The sequence below is a fragment of the Gossypium hirsutum genome, chromosome A02, assembly GCF_007990345.1.
Source record: "Gossypium hirsutum isolate 1008001.06 chromosome A02, Gossypium_hirsutum_v2.1, whole genome shotgun sequence".
NCBI lineage: Eukaryota > Viridiplantae > Streptophyta > Magnoliopsida > Malvales > Malvaceae > Gossypium > Gossypium hirsutum.
The window spans coordinates 41,069,970-41,082,955 of NC_053425.1; the positions used below are offsets into that span (position 1 = coordinate 41,069,970).

General features: G+C 34.8%; 1 non-coding gene across 1 annotated transcript; it reads right to left on the reverse strand.

Annotated features, from left to right (window-relative positions):
• Positions 1-12,665: 12,665 nt before the first annotated feature.
• On the reverse strand, positions 12,666-12,772 carry LOC121217472 (small nucleolar RNA R71). Its single transcript, XR_005913558.1, has one exon. It is a non-coding gene; the product is annotated as a small nucleolar RNA R71 (small nucleolar RNA).
• Between the last annotated feature and the right edge of the window lie 214 nt (positions 12,773-12,986).

Here is a 12,986-nt window from a genome sequence, read left to right on the forward strand (position 1 = left end):
CTCTTTAAACACCCTAAATTTTGGTTCTCTAGCTATTTAACATATTTAGCTAGCAAAACAAAACTTTTGTGCTTTATGCAATTTAGTCCTTTTTCGCAATTCAGCATGAAATCACTAAAATTATTTCACCAAAATTTTCATGCACTCATAGAATCATGCTATAACACATAAAATATCATTAAAAATAATTTCTCTGGCGTCGGAATAGTGGTTCTGAAACTACTCTTTTGACTAGCCCAAAATTGGGTTGTTACACTACTTCCTTTATACTATTCTTTTCGTTATTTCATAAGGACAGGTTATTTTTGGTGCTTCCAACAACACACCACACACGGCTAAGCCACACACCCGTGTGCCAGGCTATGTAACACTCGAAATAGCCACACACACCCATGTGCTAGACTGTGTAACAGCCTGACTTGTATGTAATACAACCTACAAGGGACACACGGCTGTGTTGTCTGGCCGTGTGTGTCACACAGCTAAGTCAGAGGTCTTAGGCTGTGTGAACATGAAATTGGCCAAAACCAAGCCATTTCCATCACCAACTCAAACATGTACCTAAATGCATTTTGTGCACAGTTTTAAAGCTTCAAAACCTTACTAAAACATGCATGAAATGACCAATTCAATAAACCAAAATCCATCCAACCAATATGCCAAACAAGGCACCTCAAATGCATTGATTCAAATCCTTCCTAAACATATAAATATTATCACATTCCAATCATGCACATCAAGTCCAATACCTTTCCAAAACATACATTATCTTGACCACATTGAAACGTGTATCAAACCATAGCTACATTAACACATACTAATTAGGTATCAAAGGTACCAAGATGACACAAACCAACCAACATCACATGGTGCCAAAACAACATATACATACCAAAATCATGAACTGTAACAACCCATTTTTAGGGTTAATCAGAACAGTGTTTTTGGGACCACAAATCCAATGTCAAAAAAATTATTTTAGTATTATTTTAATATTTAAAGCATGATATTAGGGTTGTGTGAAAATTTTGTAAAGAAATTTCACCGTTTGAGTGGTTCATTCGGTAAAAAGAACTAAATCACGTAAAGCGCAAAATTTGAGTTCTATTAGCTAAAGGTGTCTAATAGCTATAGAACATTAAATTAAAGGTCCTTATGTTGATATTAGATCATTTACATGTTGAGTGGACATTAATGGGCATGAAATGGATGTTTAACATGTTTATTAATTAAGGATAATATAGTAATTTAGGAAATAAATAAGTTTAATAATAAAACAAACATTTGTATCATCTTTCTTTTTCAATTCTCCACCGAAAATGAAAATTTTGAATAGCCATGGAAGCTTGAGTGTTCGGCCAAGCTTGGAAGTTAATTCGGTGAGTGGTTTTTGCCTGATTTTTAATGATTTTTACGTTTTTGAGATCGTTGCTTCGTAATCTAGCTAGCCCGTACCTCTGATTTCAAAAACGTTAAAGTATTTGAATGTTTGCATCATTGAATGCATGATTATTTTGATATTTGGTGATGGAAAATAAATTATTGTTGTTCGTTATACATGTTTTGTGAAGTGAATTTTGGTAAAAATGTCAATTTTGGACTAAATTGTGAATTATTGAAATTATATGGTTGAAAGTGTGATTATTTGGAAAATATGGGCTGCTAAGGCAATAAGAAGAATTTTGCTAAGCATGGGTACGATGAAATTGCATGAAATTTGCGATTTTATGTGATAAGGACTAAATTGCAAAAATGTGAAATATTAGGGGCAAAAGTGTAATTTGCCAAAATTTGTAAATTGTGTTAAATTGAATGAATTCATGATTAAATAAGTAAATTTTGTTATTATATTGATTGATAAAAATGAGATTCAGATCTAGAATGGGGGAAAACAAAGTATCAGATTAGTCGACCTAATTCGTCGTTATAACGAACAAGGTAAGTTTGTATACTAATAAACGTATTTAAATTGTGTTATAAATGCTTATTTATCATTAAATTGAATTGAATCATATATGTTTCATTATCATTGAATTGCTATGAATGTTGAACGAGCAAATTTGAGCAAGAATCGATGAAGTTACATCATCCGAAAGTCCCGTACGAACCTTAGGAATAATATAGGATACAAATGTCATGACATTAGGATTACCGAAATGTGATTACATGTAAGACCATGTCTGGGACATTTGAATTGTATTGTGATTACGTGTAAGACCATGTTCGGGACATTGGCATCGTTATATGATTTCGTGTAAGACCCTGTTTGGGACAGTGGCATCGATATGTGATAACATATAAGACCATATTTGGGATATGGCATTGTATGAGCTTTATGTGATTTTTGAGTATCCTTAACGAATTCGAATGGTTCAACAGGCATAGTCAAGATGAGAAGGAAAATACAATTGAATTAAGTGATACAAGTTTGTACAGAACTTATATAAGAATCAAATGAATGTAATTTGGTAAGTTTTTAGTGTATCATGTATAAGAAATGAGAAAGATTTATGTTTAAGTATGTTCCATGCCAAAATGTGTTTATTTGGCTATAATGAGGCATGAATTGAATGATATGTGAGATATGGGTTATATTTGTTTTAACTAAATATACATATGGCACATAGTGTGCGAAACACCGTTATTTGATGATATTTCACATAATTCACTTGGCTAAGAAAAGGTGATGAATATTGAATTTAATAGAGTTTATATATAATTGCTTGTGCATATAAACATGTGAATGAATTGAATAGAAGTATTCAAAACATACGTGTTTTGAATGAATAAACTCATGAAAATCTTGACCATCTATGTGCATGAATTCGAGATTGAATGGTGAAATCATATAAATTATATCATGTTTTGAGTAATTGTTTAAAATATGGTTATTTAATAATATGAGTTTAGTATCATATGAGCTTACTAAGCTTTATAGCTTACTTTGTTTTCTTTTCTATGATTATAGTGTTCGAAGGCTGGCTCGGGTTGAAAGTCAGCAGAGATCTCATCACACTATCCAGCTATCATTTCGGTACTTAAAAGCTTTGTGATTTTGGTTATGTGGCATGTATAGGCTAGTGTCATTATGGTATATTTTGTGTTATGGAATTATAGCCATATGATTTGGCTAGTATATGGTAAAGTTGTGAGATGTGAATTTTTCTTATAGAATGTGTTTATATATGCTATATGATGTGAATGGTATGCCTTGTGAAATTGGTCAAGTTGTTGTAGTTATTTTGATGGTTGAATAAATAGGTGGAATGGATGAAGTTGGCATATGAAATCAATAAGATTGGAGTAGTAAATGTGTATTGAATTGGCTAGTTTTTATATGGTATGAAATATGCATGAGTTGATGACGTTTTCGATGCCTATATGTAACACCCCAAATTTGGGCCTAGAAGTATTGGGCCTTGAGTGGGGATCCGTAAGGAGGTTGTATATCGGTATTTAATTGTGCAATGAAATGAAACAATTAAATGTTTGCTTTAGTGGTTAATGACTTTGAGAAGTGTTGGAGAAATCTTGGGTTCAAACTTGGGCTTTAGCAAAAATTTTGGTATTAAGAGAAAAAAACCTGGATGCTTGGATGAGGGCCTTTTAAATTATTGTGTTAAATAAATGACACAAGGAGCAATGTGGTCTAGTGGAAGTGGCGTAATTAAGGTTGCAAGAGAGCCTGGGTTCAAGTCTTGGCTCTTGCAATTTATTATGTTTTTTTTAAGGGAACCTGGACTTTGGCCTTTAGACCTTATAATTAATTGGGGATAAAATATGACACAAAAAGAGACTGTGGTGAAGTGCCAAGGTGGCGTCATAGAGTTGGCAAGGAGGTCCAGGGTTCGAAACTCATGGCAATCAAAGAGCATTTATTTTGCTAACAGGAGGCGGCAAGAGTTGGTGTTGAATTTAAACTCTAATGTTGGAAGGATCCCCCATCGGGAAGCTAACATAAGAGTGGATGCGAAGCTGGCTTTAAATAGAGAGAACCATGAGGAGAGTAGAGGTACCTTTCTTGGCTGATCCCTTTCGCTTTATGGCGTGCTCGTTTGGGTTGGGCGTTGGTTAAGAGTGCTCGGAGCGTGGATTAACTCCAGTCTCCTATCAGGTGTGTATTTCTCACTACTCTAGCTATAGGATGTCTACTTCGGGCCGCGATGGACCGAAAGGGGCCATGTGGGCCCAATGGGCCTACGAGCCCAATTGGATAAGTTGTTTGATTGTGTAGTAAATATTAGACTAGGCTAGGTGAATCTCATATCTGTGGCTAGATTTGGGCTAAAAGGGCCACACGAGCGTGTGGGCCCATTTGGGCATAGAATGAGCTTTAGGCCCATTCGTATTGTTATCCCTGTTTAGAATACTTTAGTTTACCAATTACAGAAATGCCTTCGACTTGTAAAATTACCAAAGTACCCTCGATTTATAGAATTACTGTTTTACCCTTTATTTACAGAATTACTGTTTTATCCTCGATTTACAAAATTACCATTTTACCCTCGATTGTGAAATTATTGAAATACCCCTATAGGGTAGAATTACCAAAATACCCCTAAATTGTAAAATTACCAAAATACCCCTAGTTTGTAAAATTACCAAAATACCACTAGTTTGTGAAATTATCGAAATACCCTCAATTTGTAAAATTACCGAAATACCCTTGATTTACAAAATTACAGAAATACCCTTGACTTTTTAAAAATTATAGAAATACCATTGGTTTACAAAATTACTAAAATACCCTTGGTTTGTAAATTTACCAAAACACCCTTGTAGGATGAAATGACTAAAATACCCCTAGTAGGTAAAAAGACCGTAAAGCCCCTATAGGGTAAAGTGATCGTAATACCCCTGTATGGTAAATGACGAATATGCCCTTATGTTCCGTATGACTGATGTGCTTAGGATTTACATATATTGATATTGGATTAGTTAAGTTTGAGTGATAGGTGGTGGTTATTGTAGGTGATTGATTTTGGAAACGTTTCAACTTCAACCTATAACAAGTGTGTAATAACCCTCACAGTAGCTTAGATTAATATTCGCCGAAAAGTCGAAATGTTAAAATTTTGGCATTTCGGGAACTTTTGATTTTGTCTTTGCTTAAAGATACGATAGATACGATATGATCGGTGTTTGGATCGATAGAGCAGGTAAGAGCGCAATTTTGTGCACGATGGTAAGTTGGGCCTCAATGGGTTGGAATCGGGCCCAATGGGCTTTCGAGCCCATTTGGGTAAAACTGATAGAAAATGGAATCTGGAAAAGTTGCATGTTAACACGGTTAGTACTGTTGTAAAATTTGGATTAAGCAGGCTTAGTGGGCTAAATCAGCATTCATAGGGCCTATTAGGGGTTTTGGGCCCAAAAGCCCGAATTTGATGAAGTGGGTTAAAGATCATTGTTTAAACACTCAGAAATATTGATAATTGTTAATGAACATGGAAAACCCTAATATTTGGTAAAATTACAAAATTACCCTTATAATATGAAAAATGACTGTTTTGCCCTTGTGGGTAAGTAACTGACTTGGACTGTGTGGTTGATGGATTTGATTGTGAATATATGTTGGTGATATGAATGACTTGACTGTGATTGTTTGATTCAAATATGGGCATGACATTCTGCATACATGACATGTTACATGGGTTGGGTTTTATAAATGGAGGAAGTGCTAAAAGGGCTATGCCCTAGTTTACCGAAAAGGGCTTTGCCCCAGTTTATCAAAAAGGGCTTTGCCCCAGTTATTAAAAGAGGCTAGGCCTCTAGTTATATGATAAAGCAGCTATGCTGCCAGTAGAGAGTTTGGTTGGGTGGGTTGAGTTATTCGCCACATGGTGTGTTGGTTGGTACGGGTGGAGAGTAGCGGATGGTGGGTTGAGTAGTCTCCCCAAATGGGCTTGCATACATTCATTGATATTACATGTGATATTAAAATGGTCCTATGGGCCATACCGCTTACAGTAAAGGCTTCGGCCAGTGATATGATTTATGAAAAGGCTTCGACCCAGTGATATGATTTATGAAAAAGCTTCGGCCCAGTATATGTCGAGACTGAATTAGGGCTTAGGCCCATATTGCTACTGTTTAAGGGCTAAGGCCCAGACTGTACTGTTACTGAATAGGGCTTTGGCCCAGATTGTACTGACACTGTGTTATTCACTGTTTGTTTGTTGTTGGGGATTACACACTGAGTTTTCGTAAACTCACCCCGTTTCTAACTGTGCAGGTAATCCCTAAGCTTAGATGGTTTGGAGCTGCGAGGGACTCGGAGATGGCCACACTACTGTTTCTGTTTCTTTTAATTGCAATAAGTAGCCGGTTTATTTTTTTTATAAGTTTTATCTTAATTAATATTATTATTTGGTTTTGGGTTGTAATAAGGCCATTTTAATTATTTTTTTGGGATTATTTTATTTTATACCCTATATTTTATTGATAACAATCCAAAATGGGTTAGACTTTGGGCGCGTTTCCAAAATGATAATTGTTTTCAAAATAACGCAACGATTCAATTAATTGGTTTATCAAAAATATCTACTTAAATGAATTCCAACTCGTTTTTCTCAAAACCTAACCTCGCACCAAAGTGTGGCAATGGTTGTGGGCATGTCTAGGATTAGATCCAATCAAGAGCTTGGTACTTAAGCAGCCTTCATGGCTCACCTCCTCTGTTTCGGATACCTACCTGGTGCACAGCTTCCATTCACTTTATTAACTTAGCAAAGACTATCTTTTAAAACACTAAGAAGGACGTTGAAAGAAGCATAGATTTTCTTAAAAACTTCAATGTAACACTTCGGATCCGGCCATAATGTCTGGGCCGGGTTTGGGGTGTTACACTATAAATGCATTGAAATGGTATAAAATGCCTTGTTGTAGGAAAGCATGAGGAGGGTGAGAAATGTGACTTTAACTAAGCCTATTTTCACTCCACATGGCCGAGCACACGGGCGTGTTGCTTGACCGTGTGTGACACATGGCCTTGGTACATGGCCGTATGTTCTCTAAGGTACCCTTTCAAATTAAGTCAGTATACCCTACAGGTTTGGCACGGCCTAAACACATGGGTGTGTCAACTAGTCGTGTGTGGCACACAGGCTAGCACATGGGCGTGTGGCCGGCCGTGTGACAAAAGTAAGTAACCCCCCAGTTTTCCTACAGCCATGGCACACGGGAGTGTCTCTGGCCATGTGTTGCAAGTCAGAATGTATGTCATATTTTCATACGGCCTGTGACACTGGCGTGTCTGGTGATCGTTTGAGGCACATGGCCTGGTCACACAGGCGTGTGACCCCTGAATGCTTGAAAATTTTAAGTGATTCCTAAAGTTTGAAAATGTGATCGGTTTAGTCCCGAATATTCTCTAAAGCATGTTTAAGGTCTCGTAGACCTATTTAAGGGACATTTTGTATGTGAATGAATGTTATTCGATAATGAATGTTTATTGAGTTGTGAAATGTTATTTAATTGCTGCGTTTGATTGGTAATACCTCTCAACCCTAATCCGGCGATGGACACGGGTTAAGGGTGTTACATCAACCAACATTCAGCTAACATTAAACACAAATCCACCTATACATGCCATTATAAACTTGGCCAAAACATTAAAAACTACCTATATAATCACTGGATAGTGTGATAGATCTCCGACGAGCTTCCAAGCCGATTGAGCTTTCAATTATCTATAAAACATAGGAAACAATACTATGTAAGCACATAATCCTTAGTAAGTTCGTAAAACATGAACATAACTTACCTTTTCAATGCATAACATTAAAATTAAGTATACTATAATCCAACCATAAGCTTGGCACAGGCCTAAGCACCATGAACAACACATGTTAGTACATTAACACATAATTCAATTGAAATATCATAAGCTAAACTAGGTGTACATGAACATACTACTTTTGGATTCATCCCTTTCATGAACATAGATATACTTTCATTGAACATTTTCATTTTAAACATTTTTATAGATTCATGACATAGTTCATTTGAACACTTACCGTTCCTTTCCTTTTCATGCTCATTGAACCATTTAAAACAACATAGGATAGGCGAGAAAGCTCGCACGAAGTGTGCTAAACATATAACCGCAACCATTCCTTTTCCTTTACATCATTGCTCACACGAGCTGTGAAATGGGCCTACTTGCACGAGCTGTGGGTTGGAATGTAAGCTACACGATGCTGCTCACACGAGCTACGAAGTACCCGCAACAAATGCAAGATCTTAGCAATCAGTAGGACATTCAAGATTAGCACTTGGAACTTTTAAACCCTAATGACATGTTATTAGTATCCTACGAATTCCTAAGGTTCAAACGGTGCTCGATAATCATCGTGAAATCATTGGATATACATCATATGGTACATGCAAAATAATACATTAGCATATAAATCATTATAACATGAAAACAATATTTAATCATATGAACTTACCTCGACAAACAAAGCGTAAAAACGTAGTCGATCAATCTAAGGCTTTCGCTTTTCCCTAATCTAAATTCGTACGAGGTCTATCTTGATCTAAATATATAAATTCATTCCATTTCATATTATTCAATTTAGTCCACATTTCATATTTTGCAAATTTACCATTTTGCCCCTAATATTTTAACTTTCTACAATTTCGTCCTTAAGCTCGTAAATTGAAATTTAAGCATTTTCATTATTATTTCATGCTAGCCGAATTCACTAGGGACCTATATCAACCCATAAAAATTAGTATTTTACAAATTTACCATGGAATTTTTACTACTTTTACAAATAAGTCCCTAAATGACATTTTCATTAAATAATTTTATAAAACTTGTTTATTTATCAACAAGGACTCATAATCTTTCATAAAACATCAAGATTCATGCAAGAACATTCTTTGAAAAACCCTAAACCTTTAACAAAATTGTAAATTGGTCCCTGGGCTAGCTAGATTAAGCTACGACTTCAAAAACATAGAAATCATTAGAAAACGGGATCAAAATTTACTTACATGCAAGGAGGGAGCTTAGTCGAATGAATGAACCATAACTATGGCATTTTCTTCTCAAATTTTCGATGGTGATATCAACTAAAGAAGATGATACCTTTTGTTTATGTTATTTTGTTTAAGTTATTTATTAATTTACTAATTTAACCTTACTAATTAACCTTAAAATCTCTTAATTTTATGTCCATCTTTGTCCACTAACATTATAACTAGTCTAATTACAATCTAAGTCACTCACATTTAAGTTTCATAGATATTTAATACCTTTAGCTACTAGAACTCCTTTTTGCACCTTTTACGATTCAGTCCTTTTTATGAAATTAAGCATGCAAACGTCAAAATTTCTTAACGAAATTTTTATATGACCTTACAAACATGGCATAGATATTAAAAGTAATAATAAAATAATAATTTTCTCATCAAATTTTTGGTCCTGGAACCATTGTTCTAATTTCACTAAAATCGGATTGTTACATCTCTCACCCTCGAAAGGAATTTTCGTCCCCGAAAATCTTACCAGAAAAGAGGTTCGGGTAATGTGCTTTCATAGATTCTTTCGGTTTCCAGGTAGCTTCTTATATACTGTAATGTTTCCAAATAACTTTCACTAAAGCTATGCTTTTATTTCTCAATTCTTTAACCTGTCGAGCTAGAATTTTGATCGATTCTTCACTGTATGTCATATATGGTTGAATATGAACATTAACAAGTGAAATCACGTGTGAAGGATCTGATCAATACCATTGTAACATAGATACATGGAATACATTTTGAACCCTTTCTACCTCTAACGGCAAACCTAATCTGTAAGCTACAGGTCTTATTCTCTCTATGATCTCATACTGCCCGATAATCCAAAGACTAAGCTTTCCTTTACGGGCAAATTGAAGAACTTTCATCACGGAAACACTTTCAAAAACCCTTTGTTTCTGACTTGGAATTCAGTTTCTTTCTTTTCAAATCTGCATAAAATTTTTATCGATCCAAAATTGCTTTATCACTGTCACGTATCACTTCAACCTTTTTTCGGTTTCTCGTATCAAATCAACCCCAAAAATCCTTTTCTCACTAAGCTCGTTCCAGTATAAAGAAGTTCGACACATCTGACCATATGGAAACAAGAAAATATACACACTTTTTTATGCCCTTTTTAACTCAAATTCATGCAATTTCGATAAAATTATTGTCAAAAAATATATAATTATTATAAAATAATTAAATTACACTCAAACTATGAACATGTTTAATTTTAATTAATTTTATATCAAATTATTATTATTTTTTATTATTTTCGACAGATTTACACAAAGGGCAAAAAATGGCTCGGCAAACACTACTAGAAGCGCAAAATCGAGAAGCAATTTTGAAGCATCAAGGAGAATTTATTTTTCAGCCCAAGACGGTCAAAATTATGTGTATTAATTCATAGTATAATTAATTTAAATTTTAATCCAATTTAATTTGGGTTAAATAAATTATTGTTAATTAATCATGAAAATTGGCCTAGTTGCACTGAACCGAGAAAACCGATCCAACCGAGCACTGGGTGGCCCAAAACCATCCCACGTGCTGAACCAATCAGCTTGTTTGGCTGATTATTTGGCTTGAAAACTAGCCCTTAAAGAGTCCTTCAATTTACATTCAGACCCCTCCACTATTTATGCCTTTCTAGATTTGCCCCACATGTGTGGTCGGCCATGGGAGGAGTCTTCGGCTGCTGATTTTGGCTATTTTTAGCATCCTTCTCAACCTATGAATACCCCCTTGGCTGCTTACTTCAAACACATCTCAACCCTTTTCATGTTTTCACTTCTCTCTCATTTTTCTCTCTTCATCCCCTTCTATTATTCTTCATTTTCTTCCCCTATTCCCATATCGATTTCACCTCTTGAAAAAGATTCAATCAAAAACCATTTGGAGCCGCATCCAAGTTTTCATAGAAGCCTTGGTTCAACAAGAACAAGCAGAGAAGGAGCAGTGGAGCAAACTAGTCAAGCCATGCAGAAAACACCGGATTTGATTCTTGTTCCCTATCCTTTTAATTTTGTTGTTATGATGAACATGTCTATGAATATTTGTGATGTTGAATTGTTTAACTTAATTGATATGGATTGAATTTAATTCGTGTTAGGTTGATTGCATTTCGTCTACTTGAGTTATTAAAATTGTGTTTGTGCTATTATAGGCCTCGGTAAGATGTTTGATTGAGTAAAACCATGACCAAGTTTTTCTTGCATTACAATTGTAAGGTAACTAATGAATTAATTATTTAAAAGGATTGAAATTGTAATTAATTGACACAATACTTAATCAGTGCATGTTTAATCATCTAAGGTAGCTGAGGGTTAAATTAGTAACGATATCTAACGATACATTAGCCTTGCATAAATTGCAAGATTATTGTGATTAAACTGTTTCAAGGTAGAAATACGTTGTTTCCTCACATAATCTTTTATGTGCTTATAAGATTGAATTAATTGTTTGAATTGGCATAGAGATATGTACAACAGATTATTTTAATTTCATAAGTATGTATGTGCATTAAAAATTTGCTTATGAAAATTTGTTTAATCAGTTGAATTAACGTAGAGATATGGTCAAGAGATAAATGAATTTTGGTAGGTGAGTATGTTCATAAGTTAGCAAATTATCAGGTTACTGTGAATTTATTCGTAACAACATGAATATGAGTTTAATAATTCTAAGTTAAGAAATGTAATTAATCTAACATAATTATGTCATCTTGATTAAAATCATCTTTTCCAATAGTGCGTTGGAACTTTTATTTTATTTTTATTTATTTTACTTTGTTAAACTCCTAGTTTTTAATCACTTCTTCAAATCAAAATATTTTTCTTCACCAAAGTGTGTTTAAAATTGCATTCATAAATAATTCTTTTCACAGTCCCTGTGGGTACGATAACTCGACATTTACTTGTCACTTTTTACTTGTTGCGATTACGTAAACTTGCACATTTTTGTTGTTCCATGTTTTTGGCGCCGTTACCGGGGATTTTTTTTAAATGTCATTATTTGTGAATTTGTTAATTTTGCATTTTAGTTATTTTTCTGTTCAATTTTAACTTAAATTAATTTTTCTGTGTTTATTTCAGGTGTTTATGAGTATTGACTGAATTATCGGTTTACTCCTCATAGACCCTGAGATAGAAAGAACTTTTCGACAGCGAAGAAAACGAGCAAGTCAAAGAAGGACCGTAAAGATGAACTTAGAAAATTCAAATCAAGGAAACAGAGTAAACCCTTTCCAAAATCCTATCCTTATCGCTGATGATAGGGATAGAGATCTAAGATAGTATGTCGTACCAATGTTTCATGATCTTAATCTAGGTATCAAGAGACCTGAAATCGAGGCACAATAGTTCGAATTGAAGCCAGTCATGTTGCAGATGCTTTAGACAGTGGGCCAATTCAGTGGAATGCCTATCGAAGATCCTCACCTACACTTAAAACTATTCATAGAGGTGAGAGATTCTTTCAAGTTAGCTAGAGTACCTGACGATGCACTATGATTGAAGCTATTCCAATATTTGCTAAAGGATAGAGCTCGAGCCTGGTTGAACTCATTGCCACCAAATTCAATTTCCACATGGCAAGAGTTAACAAAAAGATTCCTAATGAAGTATTTCCCGCCTAGCAAGAATGCTAAGTTGAGGAACGAGATTACTGTTTTCCAACAAATGGATGATGAGTCTTTGTATGACGCATGGGGAAGGTATAAAGAATTATTACGAAAGTTTCCTTATCACGAAATCCCATATTCCATCCAACTTGAGACGTTTTATAATAGTCTCAATGCTCACACGAGGATGGTAATGGACGCTTCTACTAACAGTTCTCTCCTTTCTAAGTTTCACAATGAGGCTTATGAAATCATCGAGAGGATTGCCAATAACAATTATGGCCAACCAATCAAGCGTCAAGAAGACAAGTCGCTGGAATAAATGAAGTAGACACTCTTACTTCAC